The sequence below is a fragment of the Rhipicephalus microplus genome, chromosome 4, assembly GCF_043290135.1.
Source record: "Rhipicephalus microplus isolate Deutch F79 chromosome 4, USDA_Rmic, whole genome shotgun sequence".
Classification (NCBI taxonomy): Eukaryota; Metazoa; Arthropoda; class Arachnida; order Ixodida; family Ixodidae; genus Rhipicephalus; species Rhipicephalus microplus.
Window position 1 is genome coordinate 171,220,921 of NC_134703.1, and position 25,183 is coordinate 171,246,103.

Consider the following 25,183-nt stretch of genomic DNA (forward strand, 5'->3'; position numbering starts at 1 on the left):
GGTCTGATCGTTAGGTAATGGTTGAGGCGAGCGGGTCCCGTTATAGATGTTGTCATATGCACACGAATACGCATCATAAATGAATGTTATTCGACCTTGCGGCATAGCTCTGCCCCTATTTCGTTAAGTATTGCACCCTTATTTGTGGTCATCACTAATAATCCTTGAACGGAAAAAGAGCGCGGTGTTATTGCTGCAACCGTGACTACTCACCGGGCATGCACATTGTGGCGTGTGCGTCGGGCTCGTATCCATCGAGGCAGCGGCAGTCGTTGCTTTGGCAGAACGAGTGAGTCACCGAGAAGGCACACGCCTCATCGTAGTCGCAGTGGCCACCCAGCGACGAAGCTGCGAGAGATAACAAAAATATCTTTCACTATAACGAATAGCATTGCCACTGTCCAAGACAACATAAAGACAACCACATGTACAGCCGTGGCCATGTCTGTGTGGAGCACGTGAACAGCCGGTTTTTCCCCGGTGGCGCGAAAGCTTGAGGCACTTTCGGGCTCTGAAGTGGTGTATCAAGCCCCGCCGCGGTGGTATAGTGGCTAAGGTACCCGGCTGCTGACCCGCAGGTCGCGGGTTCAAATCCTGGCTGCGGCGGCTGCATTTCCGATGGAGGCGGAAATGTTGTAGGCCCGTGTGCTCAGAATTGGGTGCACGTTAAAGAACCCCAGGTGGTCAAAATTTCCGGAGCCCTCCACTACGGCGTCTCTCATAATCATATGGTGGTTTTGGGACGTTAAACCCCACAAATCAATCAAATCAGTGGTGTATCAGGAGTATAAGTGGTCTAGTTGTCAGGCTCACCACGTCAGAGCCCGATGCTTCCTAATGGTTTTGTGCCGCAAAGCAAAAAACGACGGCACACATGCTCTATACAGACGCGGTCGAGGCTGTACATGTTGCAGCGCGTCAGAGCGCGTTTTAGACTCGTTGCTGCTTCCTCTGCCTCTGAAGACAAAGTGTTCAAAGCTTTGCGAAGCCGCTCACCCTACTCCTTCGTAGCAAGATAGTGTGGTGGTGTTGGTGATTAAAAACATTCATTTACAAAGGAGAGATGTAGGACCTCTTTAGTTGTCCCTGCAGACTATAGGTGAAGTCTCTATTCCTTACCCCGTCGGTTAAAACCGCCGTTCTGGCTCTCTGAGCCAAAACCTGCTGGGTCTGAAGGTCTGAGCAGCCAAGCAGGGCCGCCTCCTTGTCCTCTCGCCTAGACTTTGGGTTAGAAGTAACGGCTAAGTTATCTTTGCAGGCCCACACCATGTGGAAGGTGTCCACCTCCCCCCCTTACACTTCTTCAACCATCTTGCGGGTAGAGGGTAGCGTCGATGACTTTTCCGATAACGATGAAGAATTTCCCCATATATCAATGAAGGTGGGCAGTGATTAAAAATGAAAAGAAGAGAAAAGTGAGCTGCGTAAAAGTCTCTCAGGGGGAGGACACCTCAACACTAGCTAACGAGGGATGGGGGTAGAGAAGGGAATGAAAAAATAGGATGACAAGGCAGAGAGATAGAGAGAGAGAGAGAGAGAGGAAGGAGAGAGCGAGGCGCAGGGACAGGGAGCGACGGAAGTAAAGAGAAGACTGGAAAGATGGACACGGTTGCAGGAGTCCGAGGCCGGGCACCACTGGCGAGAGCTCTTTTCAGTGACCGGAGATGGCGTAGGACCAACCCAGTCGGCCAGAGCTGCACTATCGTCGGAGATCGCGAGGGCACAACCGGTCGGCACGGAATCCAGGGAGCGAGTCTATCGAGGAAGAATAACCCTCCTCGTTCCTCTACATAGGCATTGACAAAGGTAGCCCGGAAATAAGCGCTCAGGCAGCCGCATCTGCAGCCTCATTTTCCCGCAATCTGTGATGATCCGGTATTCATATAATGCGTTTCGGATGAGGTTGCGTGTGTATTATGCAGTTGCGCATTACTGTCTCGGCTAACGGTGATTTGTACTCGGCTATCTAATCACGACTTGTTCAGTGTGAAGGGAAGTTACTGTGAATAAAGTTACTGTGAGAGGTCGAAGGGCAAGGGTGACCTCTTCATCTTGTGTTACATAACACGCTCTGAAGGTTACCCATCCGCCTGTGTGCGTTCGTGAGTAACAGCCGCCGTGTACCACCCTCGGAGTTGGGGCCAGCAACGTCCTCGTAGTATAAACCTAGCTTCTGTCGAGATCGTCGTTCCAGCGCCCTAGCGTGTGCGGCATGTCGCGCGGCGTGTTGATCTCTGTCCATTTTAGTGGGTACAGGTCGGACCAGACAGGCTATTCGCCACTGTTCTGTCACCTTGACCCACTCCTAGCTGTTGTTCGAAGTCAAGTCTTATGGGCAAACGTGAAAGCAGGTGTTGTCTAGAGTTGGTTTGAGCTAGCCGTGTGTACTGGTTTAAAAGACGGGCTTGTCTGAGCTCGTGGTATGAGTTAATCACACCCAATGTTGGATGTAGTGATTGGAAGACCAAGAGCCCGTGTTATGGTCTTTTTGTTATTTCCTCGACTCGTTCTTCTTTATTTTGTGGAAGGAGATGTAAGGAACGGGTTACATGACCCTGCTGGTGAAACAAGCGTACGCTAGCCGCAACGGATCTGTGCACTGAAGTTCCCCCTGTTTGTGGAGACACTGCGGATTATGCGTCCCACCTGGTCTCCTATCTTCCTTAATTTTGTCACTGTCTGGTCAATTTCGAGCTGCTGGTGAATGTATAGGCCCAAAACCTTGATCTCTTTCGCTCGTCTGGCTGGTCCCGCAGCAAGAGCAATAGAGATATCTTTGTTATCTTTAGCCATGCCTCTGTGTGAAGGAATTCGGAATTGCTGAGTGCTCATTCAAGTCCGCAACACGCCGCATAGGTGTGCACAATTTCGGCAGCCTGTTGCAGACGCACAACGGCACCTATGTTTTCTTGTGTTGCCCATACCATAATGTTATCGACATAGACGGCATGGTGAACGCACTTCATGTCCGCCAGCTGACGTAGAAGGTGCATTATTGTGATGTTTAATTATGGGAGAATGATCAGCCCCTTTTGGTTTATCTCTGGTACCCATTTATTACTACCTGAATTCGGAGTATTCAATGCCGAGTAGTGTGGTTCTGTCCAATAACAAAGTCATTGACATAATTAAATGTGTTCTGGCAACAATTATTGAGGCTTAGGTGTTCGACAATGACGCTGTGTTTAGCATTGCCATGTTCAGATTTAATGCGAATATTACCCTGTCGTTGTTTCATCGCCACCGGTTGGATGACCTCTCGGTGTAGTTGCAGGAGTACATCCTGTGGCGAATTGTGATCACGGAATTCGAAAATGGTAGGAGTGAAAGCCCTTTTCTGCTCGAGATATTCCCAAAGTACGTCCAGCACCATCGTCTCCATCAACTTGCCAATGCAAGGCATTAGAGAGATGAGGGGAAAATTGTCTGTGTTTACTGGTTTCCCCGGTTTGGGGAAGAGTGTGACCCATATACGACCACTCCCGATGGCGGTAATGTATTCCAAGTGGTGTGCCAGCGTATTATCGGCTAAATTTCCGCCGCCTTGAGCGTGTTTTGATCCTTACCAGGCGCTGCTCCTCTACGCATTTTAGCCACTGCCGACTTCATGTCGTGTAGAAGAAAAGGGGCATCTCGGGTCTAGAGGGTGTGGGGCCGAATCTGCTTGGAACGCGCCGACGAGCTCCAACGCGTACATGTGGTGATGCCTTAAGAAATACTACCAGGAAATAAATATTGCTTAAGAGCCTCATTGTCGTAATACAAAAAAGACCCGAAAGAACGGAGCACCCAGAATGGATGAATCCATTTCATTGTCGACTCTTACGGATAATTCGCCGATTTTAGTTCATAATTTATATGTATGCGTACAGAAGTACAAACAAATATACCAAGTCCGATACGCATCGAGAGCTTGCTGCAGTGAAAGTGAAAGTCCGAAAACCAACCTCAGAGAGTCGAGTGAAAAGAAATTGTTCATGATATCACAACACAATGTCTCCTAAATAGGATGCTACCCTGTCGATACATTGTTGGAGGTTCATTTTCTGGTATCGAAGGCGTAATAGTACACCTCCTCCACAATGAGATTTAGAACCTCGACGCAAGCCATTTCAGCTCTGTCAGCTGTTCCTAAACTATTTTTTAGGGATACTTGATGGGGCGACAAGCCGACAGACCTTAATTCACGTAGGCTGTATTTACGATAGGAAAAGTTTACATTGTGGGCTACACACAAAAAAGCGACGGTTTTTTTTCCTGTTCTTGTAATGAGCGCTACATGGCAAACAAAAATAAGTGTTACATAAAAGCATATGCTTACTGCTTTAACGGTTGCAAATGACCGAATAACTATGCCTGTGCAAGTCAACTTCACCCTCAAACAATGCAAACCTGCACTGGTTTTCTGAGACGTACAATCACATCACACATTCAGCCCTCCTATTTATTTCCGCACAAACCGTGTACTTTGTTTTGAACCGAGTGTTGTTTCTTTGTGCGCGTTACTGAGTTTATCACTGGTGCTCAGTTCTTTTTTTGGTTGTTCTGGAGGTTATTCGTGAAAGAATAACAGACAGTTTTCGTGGGATTTCATGGGATCAAGAATGAACGCTTACTGTGAAACGCAGCCACAAAAGGATTGTTTCTTCTCCCGTTATGGACATAACGTTCATTCTTTCTCCAACGTAGCCGTTGGCTAACGCTCGCGCCCGTGCGTTCTCCAACAGTTTCCCTTACCTTCCAAGCACTGTACCGAAGACACTGTCTTGCATGTATTTTTGGTCGCATGTATACATGGGGTTACTGAAACCTAATAATTATTGTTTTTATCGTGGCGTTGGCATTCCAGCCCCATGTGCAGCAGAATGACTAGTGAACATCAGAAAATAATTCTAAGTATACATGGGACCCAATAGAATTTTGACTTGAGCGAGTTGGTGATACTCGGATAGGCTTAGGGTGATTTACACGAAGACAGGATACACACAGAACACAGATGATCGCGTACTTTCAACGGAGTTTATTTTCACTTTAGCAAGCCTCCTTATGTGCCAATAAGTTGATACAGGCAGGTCTTGTCTCATAAAAAGGCTTGCAGATGTGCGAATAAACTGAGTTGAAAGTCAGCGCTCGTCTTTGTTCTGTGTCTCCTGTCTTCACCTAAACCACGATAAAGCTATCCAAGCATGTGAGTTTCTTTTTTTTCTCAAAGAATAAAAAGTCCATTAATAAGGCCTTGAAGATAGGTGTTGATTTTTACTAAACCGAGTGCCGCAAATTATCCTTTGATCAATTTTAAATCAGGTAGTGACCGCCTTTTAGCCGGTATAGCGCTGCCATATTGCGGTGTAGCATGCTTGTATTATCCTCGACCCGCGTTGACTTGTGGAGCCCTTCTGGTAGGTAACCCTGCTTAATAGGCTCTCGAGCAGCAGCATGTGCAGCTTCATCTCATGCTGAATGTTCGGTGCAAAGATATCGGTATGAAGGCTTTGCCATCATGTTCAGCGCTTTCATCATCCCGAAACTTCAATACGCACATCGTTGCTTCAGTGCGTCCACCATGCTCATTATCAGTAAGTTAACCGTTATGTTCTAAACAAACATTTTTGTCATCAGCAACTTAATTGAAGAAACGTTTGCTCTCGGATACTTCCGCTTGAATGAGTTTAGAATCGGAGCTCTCTGACTCAGATCATTCGCTTCCGCAAGGCTGCTCGAAAAGTGTGCAACTTTTATCTTCTTGATTTTGTTTAGCTCTGAAACAAAGCAAACAAAATATAAAAAATTCCACACACATCCTCTCACGGGGAGAACTTGAGTAAGTGCGTCGCAGAGTAAGAGGGGGGGGGGGGTATCGCGTGATTGTTGCGTAATATATAGGTGACCGTTTAAGATAGGCAATCACACGAAACTGTGAATTACGACGGCTTTCATTTCGAAGCACCATGCGGGTTAGTAGCGGCATGCGTGCACTTTCGTACCACTACATTGAAAAAAAGCACATCTCCGTGCAATGTCAGTTCTTTAGAGGTACTTTTTTTTATTCTACTAACCGTGACTGCGACGATGACAAGCTACAAAAGCTACGAAAGGTAAGGAAACGTTTTTATCGCACCAAAGTGATCTACATTGCTTTTTAGTGGATACTGTCAGTTTGGTTATAGCAGATCAGACGATAAAGAACAGTTTTCATTGTATAATACAATACTGCAGATAAAAAATCACCATTTTAAAAGTTTGAGGGGATGGGGATGACTGTAGCAGTGTGCTAAGAGTTCATTTCAGGATCGCTGCTTCGGTTGACGTCGTTGGTCGATCGGCATGAAGTGAAGCACTTATTGAGCACGTTAAGATACATTTTTTCCTAGCCTTTAGCGCGCTATAACGTGTATTTCTCAGTCGAAGATATCTGCTTATTTAACGCTGATCTTCGTCACGCTCCGCGGTACGGCGGCACATAAACAATACAGTCAGATATAGATGGTACCGAAGAATAGAAATCGTGCGCTAGTTTAACGCACTTCTTTATTTGTGTGCTGTCCTGGCGCCCAGTTTTGTCAAGATAAACGCAAGCGGACTCATTCAGCGCTCAGCGTAAACTTACTCTCGAGCGAATTTTTGGCGTTTTTTGTCTTATATATGGGCGCAATGGCCAGCGCTCATCTCGTATGGCAGGTATATTTCACCCGCGTGTTTTCAAAATATCTTTGCTAGGCACGCCTGCGGGACAATTTATTTCTTGATATAATATTTGCAGCAAATTCACGCGTGAGCTTTTTCATAGTGCGGAATAAACACGTACCTGTGATGAAATGGTATTCCCACACACTGGCTTCAACGTTCGGTGCCCAAAGGCTACCTGTCACTGTGGCTCTCGTCACATCCGCCGCCCACTTCAATTTTCTTTCTTCGTTTCAACAAAAGCGATACATGCGTTTGCCTTTCACGCTCGAGTTAGAGAAGCGAACGGCTGAACAACCGACCATAGTTCAGCTGGATGAAGATAAACGGGCGGCCACGCGCGCGAATTCCGAATAATCTGAGGCTTACGGCGGAGTGGTTCGCCGTCGTCTATATACTCTCTTCGAACCGGCAGCAGACGGTGCATCCCGCAATTTTTCGCTCTTTTACTGGTCACCTATTTGGTATGGTTCATGAATGCTTAATTGTGTATCCCGTATTTATTATTCTTATTTCTTGAATGAAGGAGAAGCGTTGCCTTCTCCTTCATTTCAAGTACTTCAAAACTCGCGCAGGCTTCTAAGGTGGATATATATATATATATATATATATATATATATATATATATTGTAGCATTGATATTTGGCACAGGCCGGAACGCCAGCTGAAGAAGAGAAGGAAGAGTGTTGTTGCTGCTCGCGCTCGCTCCGCTTGACAGCTGGTCGGTTCTACCGCTACGTTTTCCACAAAGTAAACGTCTCTTCTGCTCACCACTAAAGGTGTACTATCAAGTGGTGGAGAGTGCTGGGTACCTTTTTCCATCCTGGAACTCCGCAACCGAACTCTACCTTCGCCATCAACAATGTCCATCGACGCTGCACAGCAGACGGCTCCTACATCTCCACCTGTCCACTGTCCCGGCGTCCCGAGAGAGCGAGATCCAGACATCTTCAACGGCACCGATGAGCAGGACGTCGAGGACTGGCTCTCTTCGTTCGAACGAGTAAGCGTCAACAACAGGTGGGACGAAAACGACAAACTGGGCCGCGTCCACTTTTACCTCAGAGGAGTAGCAGAGCTCTGGCTCAACAACCACGAAGCCGAGCTTACCGACTGGGCCACTTTCAAGACCACCTTCGCGGACGTGTTTGGCCGACCGACAGTGCGCAAGCTCCGTGCAGAACAGCGCTTGCGGGATCGCGCCCAACTGTCGGGAGAGGGTTTCACGTCCTACATTGAGGACGTCGTAGGCCTCTGCCGTCGCTTTGATCCTGACATGTCGGAAACCGCCAAGGTAAAACACATTATGAAGGGCATCGAGGACGATGCCTTCCACATGCTGGTGGCTAAAGACCCGCAAACAGTTTCGGAAGTCATCCAACACTGCCAAAGTTTCGATGAGTTGCGAAAACAGCGCATTTCAACGCGACGGCCTACTTTCGACATGACCAGCACGCCAGCATTGACCGTTGGTGCAATATCTCCAGAACAGACTGTATTGACCCCGCAAATCCAGCAATTTATCCGAGAGGAAGTGGCACGCCAGTTGTCCCTTGCCCCCTTGCTTCCCAGCAATACGCATGGGCTGACCTCGTCACTGCGCCAAACCATCGAAGAGCAAGTCTGCGAGGCACTTCCCCCCACGTACCAGCCACCACCTGTGTCCGCTCCCCTGACTTACGCTGACGTCGCGCGAAGGCAGGTACATGCGCCGTCAAACGTCGTCGACCCTGCCCACCAAGCGAACGCCTTCTACGCAACACACGTACCGGCAGGCTCGCATGTTCCCATTTACCGCCGTCCTTCAACGCTTCCCAACAACCCTTGGCGTACATCGGATAACAGACCTATCTGTTATTACTGTCGTCAGCCTGGCCATGTTGAGCGGTTCTGTCGTCGGCGCGTCCCTCACTCAGGCATTATTGATGGCACCTACGGCTACGCCCCCACAGAACCACCACAGACGCTGCCGTTCCATGCAGCTTCGGACACTTCTCCGCCGAGCCGCCGCGCCTTCAACCCACGCCGATCGCCTTCCCCGCGCCGACGTTCGCCTTCACCAATGCTTCGGCGTGCACCACCTGCCCAAACGGAAAACTGACCATCGCAGTTCCGGAGGCAAGAACTGCGCCACCGTCGAACTCCACAAGGCCTCGTTCTCTACCGAATAATGAAATAACTGTCTTGATTGAAGGTATCCCCGTTCAAGCATTAATAGATACCGGAGCTGCCGTGTCTGTATTGAGTGAAGCATTGTGTCGCAAGTTAAGAAAAGTTACGATTCCGCTTTCTGGTCTCTCCCTTCGTACGGCAACAGCGCATCACGTGAACCCTTCTATGACGTGCACGGCTCGGTTAATCATCCAGGGCGTTCTGTACGTGGTTGAATTTATCGTGTTTCCGCACTGCTCACACGACGTCATATTAGGCTGGGACTTCCTTTCCACACATCATGCCGTTGTTGATTGTGCCCGGGCCGAACTAGAATTGTCATCGCTCTCCGACGACGATTATAATAAGCCTTCTATTTCTCGTGTTGTCGTCGCCGCGGAGACTGATATTCCACCCATGTCTTCTGTTATTGTGCCGATCTCGTGCGACCATGCCGCTTTTTCGGACGTCATGTTCACGCCGTCAGAAGACTTCACTTCTCGAAAAAACGTTCTTCTGCCTTTTGCTCTTCTGACGGTCGAAGCCACTTGCGCAAACATTTATGCCACGAATCTCCTTTCTGTACCAGTCACCCTATTCCGTGGCGAATGCATCGGCCGCCTTGAGGACATCGATTGTGTTTGCACCAGTCAACTGCCCTATCAAGCAAAAAGCCTTGAGATCGCCAGTGTTACTTCCGCTCTCACATCCGCCACCTCTTCCCTCGACGTCTTCCTTCCATCGATTGATCCTGACCTTCCTGTTGACCAACGAACTCAACTCTTGACACTTCTCGACCACTTCCGCTCATCGTTCGACTTCAAACAAACCAGTCTGGGCCGAACATCTGCAATTGTCCATCGTATTGACACTGGCACCCACGCACCATTGCGTCAGCGTCCATACCGGGTCTCCCACGCCGAACGCCAAGTTATAGACGATCAAGTGTCTGATATGCTCAATCGTGGCGTTATACAGCCGTCTAACAGTCCGTGGGCCTCCCCGGTGGTACTGGTCAAAAAGAAGGACGGGGGCATCCGATTCTGTGTGGATTACAGGCGCCTTAACAAGATCACGCGCAAAGATGTTTATCCGCTCCCCAGAATTGACGACGCTCTCGACTGTTTGCAAGGTGCAGAATTCTTTTCTTCGCTGGATCTTCGATCGGGATACTGGCAGGTACCCATGGATGAAGCTGACCGCGCCAAGACTGCGTTTGTAACTCCGGACGGCTTGTACGAGTTTAACGTGATGCCGTTCGGCCTTTGTAACGCCCCAGCCACCTTCGAGCGTCTGATGGACAACATACTTCGAGGCCTTAAATGGCAGACGTGTCTTTGCTATTTGGACGACGTCGTCGTTTTTTCAAAAGACTTCGATACCCATCTTCTGCGCCTCGCAAGTGTCCTGCATTGCCTTACACATGCTGGGCTCCAACTAAATTTGAAAAAGTGCCATTTTGCCGCCCGGAAGCTCACCATCTTAGGGCATGTTGTCAGCAAGGACGGCGTTCTACCTGATCCTGGAAAACTCCGTGCTGTCGCCCAGTTTCCGAAGCCATCGACACTTAAGGAACTCCGGAGCTTTATCGGCTTATGTTCATACTTTCGCCGATTTGTCCGTAATTTTGCATCTGTCATGGCCCCTTTAACACGGCTACTTTCTGACACCGAGGGCATTTCGGCGTGGTCTTCCAATTGCGATAAGGCATTCGCGAAACTACGTCAATTGCTGACATCTCCACCGATTCTCCGTCACTTTGATCCTGATGCCCCTACAGAAATACACACCGACGCAAGTGGAGTCGGACTTGGCGCTATTCTTGCTCAACGCAAGTCTGGATACGACGAGTACGTCGTTTCTTATGCCAGTCGCACTCTTACTAGGGCTGAACAGAATTATTCAGTCACAGAAAAAGAATGTCTAGCCATCGTCTGGGCAATCACAAAATTTCGACCCTACGTCTATGGCCGTCCATTTGACGTCGTGACTGATCACCACGCCCTCTGCTGGTTATCGTCACTAAAAGACCCATCTGGCCGTCTCGCTCGTTGGGCGTTACGCCTCCAAGACTATGATATCCGTGTCGTCTACAGGTCAGGCCGCAAACATTCAGATGCCGACGCTCTCTCCCGCTCTCCACTTCCCCATGAACACGGAAGTACTTCTGTATCCAGCCTCGATGCTGTGGCACTTTCGTACGCGGACATGCCCTATGAACAGCGCCAAGACGCTTGGATAGCCTCTATGATAGAGTTACTGTCTCGGCCGTCCCAAGTTACGCCCAATCGTTCACTGCAGCGCACAGCTCGACACTTTACCATCCGCGATGGACTCCTGTACCGTCGCAACTACCTTTCTGACGGCCGCAAGTGGTTGCTTGTGATTCCTCGCCACCTACGTGCCGACATTTGCGACTCTTTTCACGCGGATCCTCAATGCGGCCACGCCGGTGTGATAAAAACGTATGCACGTCTCCGGCTGCGGTACTATTGGCGCGGAATGTACCGCTTTGTCCGACAGTACGTGCGTTCGTGCTCCAAATGTCAACGCCGAAAAAGCCCACCACACATAGCCAATGGACAACTGCAGCCGTTGCCTTGCCCCTCCCGCCCTTTCGACCGCATCGGAATTGACTTGTACGGTCCCCTTCCCTATACGCCTAACGGGAACCGCTGGGTGATTGTCGCCATTGATCACTTGACACGCTATGCTGAAACTGCTGCGCTGCCAGAGGCCACATCACGTGAAGTTGGCTTATTTATCCTTCACAATCTCATTCTACGCCATGGCGCGCCTCGTGAGCTACTCAGTGACCGCGGCCGTACGTTCCTCTCCGAAGCGGTACAAGCCCTTCTTCGCGAATGCAACGTTGTGCATCGGACAACCAGCGCATACCATCCGCAAACGAATGGAATGACCGAACGGTTTAACCGCTCACTGGGCGACATGCTATCCATGTACGTGTCCGCTGATCACACCAACTGGGACCGCATACTACCCTTTGTAACTTACGCTTACAACAGCGCCACTCAGTCTACGACAGGATTCTCTCCGTTCTTCCTCCTTTACGGGCGCGAACCTTCCTCATTCATGGACACCATTCTCTTGTATCATCCAGACGCTTCGGAATCCACAACTCTATCTGAAGTCGCCACCTATGCAGAAGAATGCAGGCAACTCGCGCGTTCCTTAACCGCCCAAGATCAAGCGTACCAGAAGAACCGTCACGACGAAAACCTGTCTTCGCAGTCATACTCGCCTGGCGCCTTGGTATGGCTTCGGGTTCCCTCATCTGTTCCTGGTCTTTCCACCAAGCTACTGCCGAAGTACGAAGGCCCCTACCGAGTCCTACGTCAGGCCTCACCGGTTAACTATATTGTTGAGCCGGTTCAACCATCAACAGACCGACGGCATCGAGGCCGCGAGACTGTTCACGTAGATCGATTGAAGCCGCACTACGACCCACCCGTCGTACCCGTTCCATAGGTCGCCAGGATGGCTCCTTTTCTGAGGGGGGAGTGATTTGTAGCATTGATATTTGGCACAGGCCGGAACGCCAGCTGAAGAAGAGAAGGAAGAGTGTTGTTGCTGCTCGCGCTCGCTCCGCTTGACAGCTGGTCGGTTCTACCGCTACGTTTTCCACAAAGTAAACGTCTCTTCTGCTCACCACTAAAGGTGTACTATCAATATAAATAAAATATATATATATATATATATATATATATATATATATATATATATATATATATATATATATATATTGTGATGTACTAGACAGAGAACAAGAGACAACATCCGATCCTGGGCTAGCTGTTCTTGTTCTGACTTCGTTCTTCTCGTCTTTTTCCTAGCTACCCGCACGCCGAAGTGCCCGCGTCTTTCTTGGTCATGACACTCGGCCATCACCGCGCGCGCTGAGCTGGCGGCAAAGTTTCTGGTGGGCGGGCTTGGGTGCCTCGAGCTGGTCACTCTTTCGCACGCCACGATGTCTCTGGAAGAAGTGCTGTGGACTCAGGCGGCCGGCCCTGGCTGCCCCGTTGCGGCTGACGCTCTCGGCCATGCCGCGATTTGGTCCCAGTATCTGCCAGAAGTAGATCTGGTGGTCAATACTGGCTGCATCACGGAGGTCGGCCTTGGCCACGCTGGAGCGGGGTGCCGCGGTATGCCACAAGTCTATCGGGAGGCCGAGACTGGCTGCATCGTTGGGGTCTCTCTCATGGACGCGATGACTCGCCTTGCGGGGTTGTGGAACACTCTGGTCGGTGAAGATGGCTATTTCGTAGCGGTCGCAGCACGCTTAGCAGGCAATTCCACTGTTACAGTTTAGGGCACTGGTCTTCATTGCCTTCGGCGTTCTAGACAGGCTGCGATGCCCATTGCTGAGGCTCGAGGGTGGTCTTGTTGCCTGTTGTCAGACTGAAGGACTGCGATGAGACATCGAGCTGCTGCAAAAGAGCGACCAGCTCGAGGCAGCCAAGCCCGCCCACCAAAAACTTTGCCGCCAGCTCCGCGCGCGCGCAGTCATGGCCGAGTGCCATGACCAAGAAAGACGCTGGCGCTTCGGCGCGCGGGTAGCTAGGGAAAAGAAGAGAAGAACGAAGTCAGAATAAGAACAGCTGGCCTAGGATCGGGTGTTTCTTGTTCTCTGTCTAGTACATCACAATATATATATATATATATATATATATATATATATATATATATATATATATATATATATATATATATATATATATATATATATATAAAGGTATATAACATCTGTATCTTGCTGGTACTAGCTACGGAGCAGAAACCTGGAGACTTACAAAGAGGGTTCAGCTTTAATTGAGGACGACACAGCGAGCAATGGAAAGAGAAATGGTAGGTGTAACCTTAAGAGACAAGAAGAGAGCAGAGTGGATTAGGGAACAAAAGGGGGTTAAGAATATTATAGTTGAAATCAAGAAGAAGAAATGGACATGGGCTGGGCATGTAGCGCGTAGACAGGATAACCGCTGGTCGTTAAGGGTAACTAGCTGGATTCCCAGAGAAGGAAAGCGGGTAAGGGGGAGACAGGAGGTCAGGTGGGCAGATGAGATTAAGAAGTTTGCGGGTATAAATTGGCAGCAGCAAGCACAGGGCCGGGTTAACTGGCGGAACATGGGAGAGGCCTTTGTCCTGCAGTGAACGTAGTCAGGCTGATGATGATGATGATGATGATGATGATGATGATGATGATATATATGTGACGTATGATGGTAGCGATGGTTGATAGAAGCAGAGAAGGAAGAAGTGAGAACGGAATGGGTGTGTATTATTCTCGGGGGCTGCTGGTTATAAAATTAAACCACTAGTAATGTTAGAGCGAGAAGCCCAGCGAATATGCCTGGGACTTCCCAGGTTCGTGGCGAATCATGTATTGTATCAAGAAGCGCGATTGCCAACACTCCTCTGTCGATTCCGCATTCTAACGGTTCAAACCTTCTTAAAGTTCTACAGTTTACCGGCGCGAAGATCAGAGTACGCATTTATCAGCGACCCTGACTCTTTTTTTCTTGCACATTGGCCTCGATTTCATACCCCTCAGATAACTTTCGTTAAAAAAAACTGGATTGCATAAATGTAGACATTAGCACAGTAATTGAAACTAATTCTTCAACCATCAACATTAGAATAGAGTACGATGAAATCTTCCCCCCACAAGCCAAGTTGCAATCTCTTAGGTTTCTGACCACTACATTAAACGATTACTTGGTACATGCAAAAACTAAAAATGTAATAGCCACAGATGCTTCTGTCAACAATGAAAAGGCAGGCGTAGGAATCGCGTCTGATTTCCTCGGCTAGTCTTTTTCGGTAAGGCTTCCAGATTTCACTCCTATATTTGAAGCCGAGCTAGTAGCTATTATTTTAGCTCTTCGTAAAATTTCTATGACCGAGACCAGTGCAATCATCCTAACAGACTCACTTTCGGTGTGTGCAGCTCTGACAACCTCTGAACAATCTCGTGCCCTAGCAGCGTTCCACACATTAGCACCGCCGCATTTAAAACTCCTCAAATTAGTGTGGGTCCCAGGTCACTGCGGATTACAATTAAATGAATTGGCAGATGGTTTGGCACGAGCATCACTCGATGGACCAGTAATTTCAGTACTTCCCGAGTTAGAATACTTATCATGGATTAGATATAGGAAATTCGCTATTTTTACAGATAGTTTAGAAAATATCACACAATGGACAGATTATCAGCACCTCAAATTTCCATGGAAAGCCCAGTGGAGTCCGTCAAAAAAACTTGAAATTATAATCTCCAGATTGCGGTGCCGTGTCCCCCCATTAAATTTTTATTTACACAGAGCCGGTCTGGCACTTTTCCCCCTTTGTCCGTTCTGCGAAGAATCAGAAACTATTGAACATTATTTTGGCCCATGTCGTAACTATGCATTAATTAGGAAACGACTTTTAAACATTCCATTTGCGAATATGGGTTTAAATTTTACCACAGAAAATATTCTAAGTTTTGGTGCCTCTGTTTTGGGAAATTTCCACAGAGATGCATTCGATGTGGTGTGTAATTTTATTCAAGACTCTAAACGTTTTTCAACATAAAACCCACGTCAACAGATACTCAAAAAAACGGGTCGAAAAGTAATTTTCAATTCTGGATAAATCCGTGACATACCAAATTATTCTGATTTGGCAAAACCAGCTGTCTGGTCGGCTCCCAAAATCAAGTTGTAGCTATTAGTGTCTCCTTTGTTGTTGATTCTTTTTTTCTCACTATCTGAATCTTCGATTATTTTCTTTTTTTTAAACATACTGTCTTCACTATACAACTCCCCCCCCCCCTTTTTTTTGGTGGTAAGCAATACTGCAGTTATCGTCCACATGAGACTATATGTTCTCTTGGCCAATCCCCCAGAGTGGGTACGAGCCATAGATTAGAGGATACAAACAAACAAATAATCATGGCGTATAAGCCAGGCCACGTCTCCCATTCATCATAGCGTCACACGAGTCGACAGGATGGAGACCTGCCTGCCCCTTCATCAGTCACTCATCATCGACGAAGTTCCCCAGAAGACACCCTGACCATACATTGACTACCGGATCATCGCCTAGAAGGACAATGACCAGCACCATGACAGAACCATCGGCTGACCTCGACATCCCCAAGTACACCGGATCAGCGGACGACGGACCCGTGCAGGACTGGTTCAACCTATTCGAGGTCCACGCCGCCGCTGCATCCTGGTCGGAACGGGAAATGGTTACGAACTTCAGCGACTACGTCACCGGTGAAGCATTTAAATTTTACCTCACCCACATATTCGACAACGACGAGCCTTGGCAAATAATAAAAGAAGAAATGATCGTCTGGTTTCAAGACAATAATGAAGATTCGATTAGAACACACACTCTCAGTGCATTCGAACTCAGTCATTGCAGTCACAAACAGCCTTCACGCATTCGAGCACAGAGCAGAAGTTTACATGTCCCGTCAGGCGAAGTCAGTCATCTGCTCATAGAGAGACATCCGAGCCGTTTTTCTGCAAGGCCCAACCTTCTACCTGGTTTCGCATCTGCACGAATATCGCCAACGCTAACCTCTTCCATGCAATACACAAATCAAGACAATATTCAAGCACCCAATGCCCTTGACTCTTCATCTTGCTTATGTAAGCCATCATTTGGTTCTGTGCCAAGTAGCTCATCTGGTGCTCGTCACTCTCATCGCACCCCTCAAGATATCGCCACATACGCAACAGACCACCTGAAATATCGGCCAAATAAGTTTTCAAGCCACTGCCATTCCGAAAGCGGTTGTACTTCAAGAACGCTTGGCTCAATTCTCCCGCAAAGAAACAAACATACAGAATCAGAACCACGTCAAGCCACGTTTCCGGTGATGTCATCCTCAGGAACCGGAACAGCCGAAAGTCGAAGCAGTACGGAGTCACTATTGTATGCAAGTCTCGCCGATAAAAACGAAAATGTATCTACTGCTTCCCTTGACACAAATCATGCTTGCATCCCACTCGTAAATAATGCTGGTACTACCGACAGCGTCTCCTTATTCAACGACGATGACCACCCGCAATTTTCTCAACACCATTACCAAATCAGGAAAAGACGACAACGAATGAAAACTTCAACGGAAGCACGCTCCCAACTTGAATGACCTAAAAAATTAAAAACTTTGATCCAAGGGCCATTTCAAGAAAAAAGACGTTTCCGGATGAAGGAACATCGCCACAGACGCTCTCTGCGCCAGCGGTTACACAGACGACAACACCACAGAAAACGCCCATTAATACGCGGAGCAACTTCTTGCACGCCGCCAGCACACAGGCATTCAGCCGTCACCATCTCTCAAAAAGCACGCATACTAGATACAATGCATCTGTCGCAGCCACGACTCAGAATCCAACGCATTAGACATCTAACCTTCCAACGCACAAGGACTCCGAACCTTGTTCGTTTTTTGCTACAATCCAGGCTGTGTCATCATCATTTTCCAAGTCAAATGCGTGGTCATGCTCTCCAGAACGCAACAGCCAACCTCGCCCACCTGAGGTCTCCTAGATGTCACTGGACTGCCTTTCCTGTGAATATATTTGTGCAAGTGCATGGAACTGCCGTGTTACACGGAACTACTCTATTTTGTGATATTTTTTCCGATGATGAGACACCACTTGTTCATGCTTTATAGTTTGTAGCTCGCGCATTCTTTCGGGGGGAGAGAGAATCATGTGACGTATGAAGGTAGCGATGGTTGGTAGAAGCCGAGAAGGAAGAAGTGAGAACGGAATAAACATGGCGTATGAGCCAGGCCACGTCTTCCATTCATCATAGCGTCACATATATATGCATACATCGTGACGGTTGACATGAGGAGAACAACGTAGCTCCCTGTGCGATTAACGCTGCTTTTAAAACCAGTTGTCACATGGAAACATGTTCATGAAACTTCGAAGTAAAGTACAAATCTTACATAGATGTTGAAGGCAGTGCATAAGTTCGCCTAATCACATTTTGCCAACACGTTCTGTGCATGTAGTTTGACGCTGCGATTGAAAATGTTTCTGCAGTAGTGCAGTAACAAAGTATCGCGTTATCCTATATGTTCAGATATCTCGGTAAATCCAGAAGCAGATCATATACATGAATGACTCTAGCCTATTTAACACGAATAGATACGAGTAGAAAAAACTATATGCTGGGACAATCAAGCTCTACAATTTACCAGATATTAAGGCGGACTCCAAGTTAATTTAGTATATCTCCATTGATGAAGCAGTGACTCTTTTACACTTATGAGTGCTGCAAAACATTTTTTCTGTAATATAATTTAGCCAGAATAAATACAGTGCACTTGCATACACTTTTTTATCACAATTATGTGACCACAATCTCCCGCAATGTACTCGCTTGCGTAGCAAGATGAGAGATAAAAACACAGAGCGCTTGCATAATGTCACTTCCATTCACGGCCTTGAATCAAATCTAGCACTGGTCAAAGAGATAATTCACTTCTGTTCGGTGTCGGCAGAGGTTAACGGCAATAATTCCCCTGAGGGCCTCTGTTGATATGCAAAGCTGTAGAGCACACCAATCTATGGAATACTTATTGTTTAAAAATCACGATGTTCTACGGATATAGTTCGATTGATTGATTGATTGATTGATTGATATATGGGGTTTAACGTCCCAAAACCACCATATGTATATGAGAGACGCCGTAGTGGCGGGCTCCGGAAATTTCGACCACCTGGGGTTTTTTAACGTGCACCCAAAATCTGAGCACATGGGCCTACAACATTTCCGCCTCCATCGAAAATGTAGCCGCCGCAGCCGGGATTCGATCCCGTGACCGGCGGGTCAGCAGCCGAGCACCTTAGCCACTAGACCACCGCGGCGGGCACGCATATAGTTCGCGATAATAATAATTGAACTTGACTTCAGTACGCACCTGCAAAGAGAAAAAATGACATCTCTCCCTAAAGAGTACCGTGTGTATTGCGAAGCAGCGGGCGCAAATGCTGACACTGGCGGTGGCGTTGACGCTGACTGTTATTGCGGTGTTGCGCAGAAGAGAAACCTGGGAAGGTGCAAGGCACGCAGTGGTAAACCGCTGTTGCCTACTGGCGCTGCTACTGGGCAATGAGAAACAGGCGGCTCCGATTAGACACAGAGACCCACAGTACGCTTTTTGTTAACACGCATGCTGTATATTCCAATTGCTCAGCAACCCACAGGAAAAATCTTCTACCTACGCTACATTGGAGGTCAAGATCTAGAGCCTATATAGAAGGAGTCACCAGTGAAAGGTTGTGCAGCGCGAGCAGTCGGTTTAATGCGGAGCGCATCTTGGTCGCATCATGCCGTCCACACACCCCTGTGCGTGCTCGCATCTCGCGTCGCCTGCCTACTTCAGTTTAACCTGAACACCCAGTCTGCTCCCTTCGTCCACGTCACAAATCCGTGACATTTGGTGGAGGTTCTGCTTCTTTCTTGCACCGGACACTACCCTCAAGCCAAGCACTCAGCCCACGTCGCGAAGAAGACACCAGCGCCAGCCACGATCAGAGAGTTAGCCCCTACTTTTGCTGCTACTGGGCAATGAGAAACAGGCGGCTCCGATTAGACACAGAGACCCACAGTACGCTTTTTGTTAACACGCATGCTGTATATTCCAATTGCTCAGCAACCCACAGGAAAAATCTTCTACCTACGCTACATTGCAGGTCAAGATCTAGAGCCTATATAGAAGGAGTCACCAGTGAAAGGTTGTGCAGCGCGAGCAGTCGGTTTAATGCGGAGCGCATCTTGGTCGCATCATGCCGTCCACACACCCCTGTGCGTGCTCGCATCTCGCGTCGCCTGCCTACTTCAGTTTAACCTGAACACCCAGTCTGCTCCCTTCGTCCACGTCACAAATCCGTGACATTTGGTGGAGGTTCTGCTTCTTTCTTGCACCGGACACTACCCTCAAGCCAAGCACTCAGCCCACGTCGCGAAGAAGACACCAGCGCCAGCCACGATCAGAGAGTTAGCCACAGGCAACAAGGTCTTCCACCGGAGTACAGGCTCCTACCTAAGAAGTCTTGGAATACGAAGATGTTGCCGTCTACCACTGTGACAATGACAGCGCCTGTGCCACCTGCGCCACTCCAGCTCCGGAAACCCACGAAGCCACCAACTTTTCGCAGTTCGCCACTTGAAGACCCGGAAAGCTGGCTTGAAAGGTTCAATCGAGTCGACGTCTTCAACGACTGCACCGACAATTACAAGCTTAGTCTTCTCTATTTCGCTTGATAAGGTGCTGCTCAGACGTGGTTTTATAATAAAGAGCGGAGTCTCACAAAGTGGGACGTCTTTCTCACCACGTTCGTCGCCGCTTTCGCAAGTGTGGTCCTCAAGAAGACTGAAGCTCGCCTCAAAACCCGTCTGCAGATGCTGAATGAAAACGAGGCGCGATACACAAAAGATGTAATTAAACTCTTCCGCCACGCTGAGCCTGACTTCCATCGCCAGACGCCACCGCCGCCACCAGCACCACCAACGCCTACGTGGCTGCTAGCAGTGACGCTAGAATATTCCACGACTCGATGGCTGGTCACCTCGGTATTTTCTGTATACGCTCACAAGAATACAGGAAAAGTACTGCTGGCCACGACTTAACGCCAGTGTCACACGTTACGCCAGGACCCGCCGAAACTTTCAGCGGTGAAGTACACCACCGACTAGGCCAGCCGGACTTCTCCAGCCCATCGAGCCACCACGCCGGCCCTTCCAGCAAGTTGGCATAGATTTATCGGTGTTGTTACCGACTTCGAATTCCGGGAATAACTGAATCGTCGTAGCTACTGAATACCTCACGCCCTACGCTCCGACAAATGCCCTGCACGAAGGCATGTGCCGCTAACGTAGCAAAGTTCTTTGTCAAGAAAATCATCCTGAGTGACGGAGCTTGACACTTGACAGTATCGGAGGATACTTGACAGTATCGAAGTGACTTCTCAAAGAGGCTACGTGACTTGCGCGGTAAGCTGTGGCGTTCTACAGCTGAGGAGAAGGCTAATAGGGCGAAGATTTCGCTCTCTTTTGATAAATTGAAGGTAGACGACAAAGTTTACACTTGGGAATAGCTTCTCAACTGCCGGGTAGAAGTCAAGCGGCCTGCCGCGCAGGCGCGGATTGAACCTGATTCTGCTGCGCCTGCCCGTGCGAACACGCGTAGGCGCGATAAAAAATGACAGTCTGTAACCAAAGTGCTCAGAGTTGTTTCGCTCAATGCGCGCAGCATCGTGAATAAATCTGGTTTAGTCGAAGACCTAATATCCTGTTATCAGCCTCATGTCTTAGTAGTAACAGAAACATGGTTGCACGCAGATGTGCAGGATTGGAAATCGTACTCTCTACTTATAGGCTTATTTCAAAAGAGGAAATCAAAAGGAGGGGGAGTAGCTATTGCCATTAAAAACAACATTGGCTTCATTATTTTGGGTGGCATTTGTGACCACGAAAGTGTATGATGCAAACTTAAATTTCTTGGCAAAACTGTACTTCTGGGCAGCGTATACAGGCTACCTTATGCTTCCCACGAATGTTTCAAAGCCATGTACGACTTCCTTGGAGAAAATACTAATTCACGATCGAATAGTATAGTTGCAGGAGACTTCAGCTCGCCAGGTATAAACTGGTCTGACTTATCCCATGATGGCAAACAGTCCAAAAGTGCTAACTTACTGCTCACAACTGCGTTCAACTTTTCTTTACACTAACTAGTTTCCGATGCTATTAGGGTTGTTGACTCGTCCTCATCACTCCTTGATTTGGCCTTTATTAGCAGCTCCCTTCAAGGCTCATCTGTAAGTGTTGAAAACGGGATATCCGATCACAAGTTGCTTGCTTTGTCGTGTTCTATCTCGGGTACACGTTCCTTTACTAAGCCGTAAGAAATTCTTGTCAGTGACTACACTCATGTGGACGACAATGCTGTCTTAAAATATTTGGAATAGCGCTTCGTTAGTTTTAGCCTTATCACGTATGTTAAAGAAGTGTGGTCACACTTTAAAGAAATTGTTTTCTATTGCGAGCGAGAGTATGTACCATTAAAAAGAGAAAAGTATTAATAGAGAGCACCCTTGGTTCCCGTGAGAACTGATTTATTTAAAACGAAAAATTAAGTCACGTCGCAAGCGCGGTAACACAAGCGACCTACAAAGCCTTATTTCTAATCTGAAGGAAAAAATTGTGATGAGCAAAAAAGCATTTCTTTTCTGTTACTCTGCATTCACTCATGAACAACGAACTCCAAACATTTTGGCGCTATCTCTCGAAAAAAAAAGAAGGCATTTCGGAGATAAATGTTTCAGGCGAAAGTATCGTTGACGCGACTACCATTTCTAACCAATTTATTGCCTTTTTTCAATCTGTGTTCACGCGGACAGCGTCGCACGCAGCGCTGCCGTCATACGTTTTTCATTTTCCTATGCCTGATGTAGAAGTAACAGAGGATGGTGTTCTCAGCCTTTCGCATAACGAAGACGTGAAGAAATCAGCTGGCCCCGATCAACTGTAAAATATTTTTTTAAATAGATATGCTGCATGGGTAGCTAAATATCTGCATCAAATTTACGTTATGTTCCTACGCACTTCAGCGATTCCTGATGATTGGCGCTCGGCAAAAATTATTCCCGTGCATAAATCTGGCTCTTTAGAAATTAGCAACTACAGTCCAGTTTCCTTAACGAGTACTTGTTGTAAACATTTTAAGCATATTATTAATAAGGCCATCATTACTTACCTCAAATGTAACAATTTGCTTCATTCCAAACAGCATGTTTTTAGATCTGGTTTTTCAACTGTTACCCAACTACGTGAAATAACTGATGATTTAATCAGTACACTAAATACTAAAGGTCAAACCGACATTATAGTTCTAGATTTGTCAAAGGTGTTAGATGTCGTCCCCCATACCGATCTGATTACAAAACTTCTCTCTATTGGCGTTAAACGAAAAGTAGTCGAATGGATAGAATGTTACTTAAGAAATAGAACACAGTGTGTCGGCATTAACGAGTGTATCTCTGAAAAATTGGATGTGTACTCTTGAGTCCCCCAGTGCTCTGTACTGGGCCCTCAATTTTTTTAGTATATATAAAAGATACTTCATAGTTATCTTACTGTTGAACCCCCCGTCCATATTAAAATATTTGCGGATGATTGCGAGGTATACACAGCTATTAAAACCCCACATGACCAAATTAATTCAAACAATGCCTTGCACCTGATTGAGACAAGGTGTACAAAGTGGGGTTAAAGAATAAGTGCTACTAAGACAACTTCTATTACATTCAGCAACAAAAAAGAAGCCTCTTGGCTTTACTTATTATTTAGGTAATGCTACGATCAACAGATCCGATAAGGTTAAATATTTAGGCGTCACACTTACAAGCAACCAAAGTTGGGAAACACACATTGATAACATTTGTCTGGGTGCACTTAAGAAATTGGCATTTTCGAAAAAAAGTTGCGCAGTACTCCTTCTGCTGTGACATTAAACGCTTATTAGGCACTATTACGACCTAAGTTGGAGTATACAGATGTCATTTGGAGCCCTTTCCAACAATACTTAATAAGTAAAATTGAAAGAGTACAAAATTTAGCTTTGTGCTTCGTTTATACTGTTTATCCGCGTCACTCGAGTGTAACCACTTTTCCATTATTGCAGTGACATTTCTGCGTCCGGTAACTAGAGCAGAATTGTTCCACGTAAAGCCCGAGGCCAGCCAAGGCGTACGATCATCCTCTCCTCACCACCCTGAGATAAGGGCACGCGAGGAAGCGCCGCTCCCCTTCTCTAAGCCGGGCAAAGTACGCGTAGGAGATTAGAACGGGCACCGCTCCGCGATGTGGCAACGTGCGCTCAGCGCCATCTTTCTGGTAATGCCGTAAACACAGCAGAAGTAACTGATAGATATTGTTATGAGACAATGTCCCACAAAAGCAGTTAGATAGACACGGAGAAAGACGAGATGATTTTGGTGTAGGGCCCCTTTTGTGGGTATGCGCCAGGGTAAGAAGGATCGTCATCATCAGCTCTTGTTATCCATCTTGGCTTGCGCGTTGGCGTTGTGTAAATATATTTTGAAACGCCTAGTATTGCGTGTACCTTCACGTAACATTTTGGTGGAAGGTGCTGTGTTAGAACGCACGACTGAGTTACGCAGCGGATGCCTAGTCGCTGCTTCCGACATGTCCACCGGCAGCAACGCTTCGTCAACTGCCGCGCCCAATGCATCAACGTCGCCAACCTCCCCTCTTTTTCTCGTGGCCGCTCCACCCCGCGATCCCGGCAACTTTTCGGGAACGGAAGGCGAGGACGTGGATGAGTGGCCTAAACTCTATGAGCTCGTCAGCGAAAATCACAGGTGGGACCCAACCTTGATGCTGGCAAATGTCATCTTTTATTTGCAAAGAATGGCCAAGGCATGGTTTAATAACAACGTGGACGCGATCACGAGCTGGGACGTATGCAAGACCAAGTTACGCGAGCTGTTTGGTCAATCTGCCGGCTGCAGGCAGGCCGCTAGAAAAGAACTTGGCACACGTGTTCAGACGTCCACGGAATCTTACCTGGCGTATATACAAGATGTGCTGACCCTTTGCCGTAAATTTGAGTGAACCATGGCTGAAGCAGACAAGGTAGCGCACGTGCTCAAGGGCATCGCAGACGATGCATTTAATCTCCTTGTGTGCAAAGGCTGTTCCACCGTGCAAGATGTTATCTTGGAGTGCCAACGCTTTCAAGAGGCAAAAATTCGTCGCATTGCCCACCACTTTACGCGCCTCCCACACACTGCTGCGACGTCAACTTGCGAAGATCATTGTATAGAGACCCAGCCCAATTCACACTCCGGTGACATCACGAGAATCGTTTGCCGCGAAATCGAGGCCATATCACCCGCACCCTTGAGAGCACTAGCACCGAGTGATCGTCAGCCGACCATATCGCTAATACAGACCGTTGTTCGCCAATAACTAGCCAACGCTGGTATCTACACGGTCTCTTCTGTGCACCGTCCCGACGCTGTCAGTTCATCTACCTCCAGCCACCCACAGCATTATCACCGCCCTGCTCCGCGTAACCTTACCCAAATGCGTGGAGGACACCTCACGACAGGCCAATTTGCTTTTGATGTGAACATTTGGGACACATTTCCCGCCATTGCCGGAGCACGTGGGCCTTACCGTATCAGGCAAACTCAAGCTTCTCCAACCTCCTCTCACCAGCCCATCTCTATGGCCAGGAACTACCACGGCGTGATGGCTCAGCTACTTATGGCCCGATCAC

General features: G+C 47.8%; 1 long non-coding RNA gene across 1 annotated transcript in view; it reads right to left on the reverse strand.

Annotated features, from left to right (window-relative positions):
- Positions 1-219: 219 nt before the first annotated feature.
- The window catches only part of LOC142814065 (uncharacterized), a 97,342-nt gene continuing 72,378 nt past the window's right edge, over positions 220-25,183 (reverse strand). Inside the window, exon 3 of the long non-coding RNA XR_012894795.1 lies at positions 220-348. This is a non-coding gene — a long non-coding RNA (uncharacterized LOC142814065). The remainder of the gene's footprint in view (positions 349-25,183) is intronic.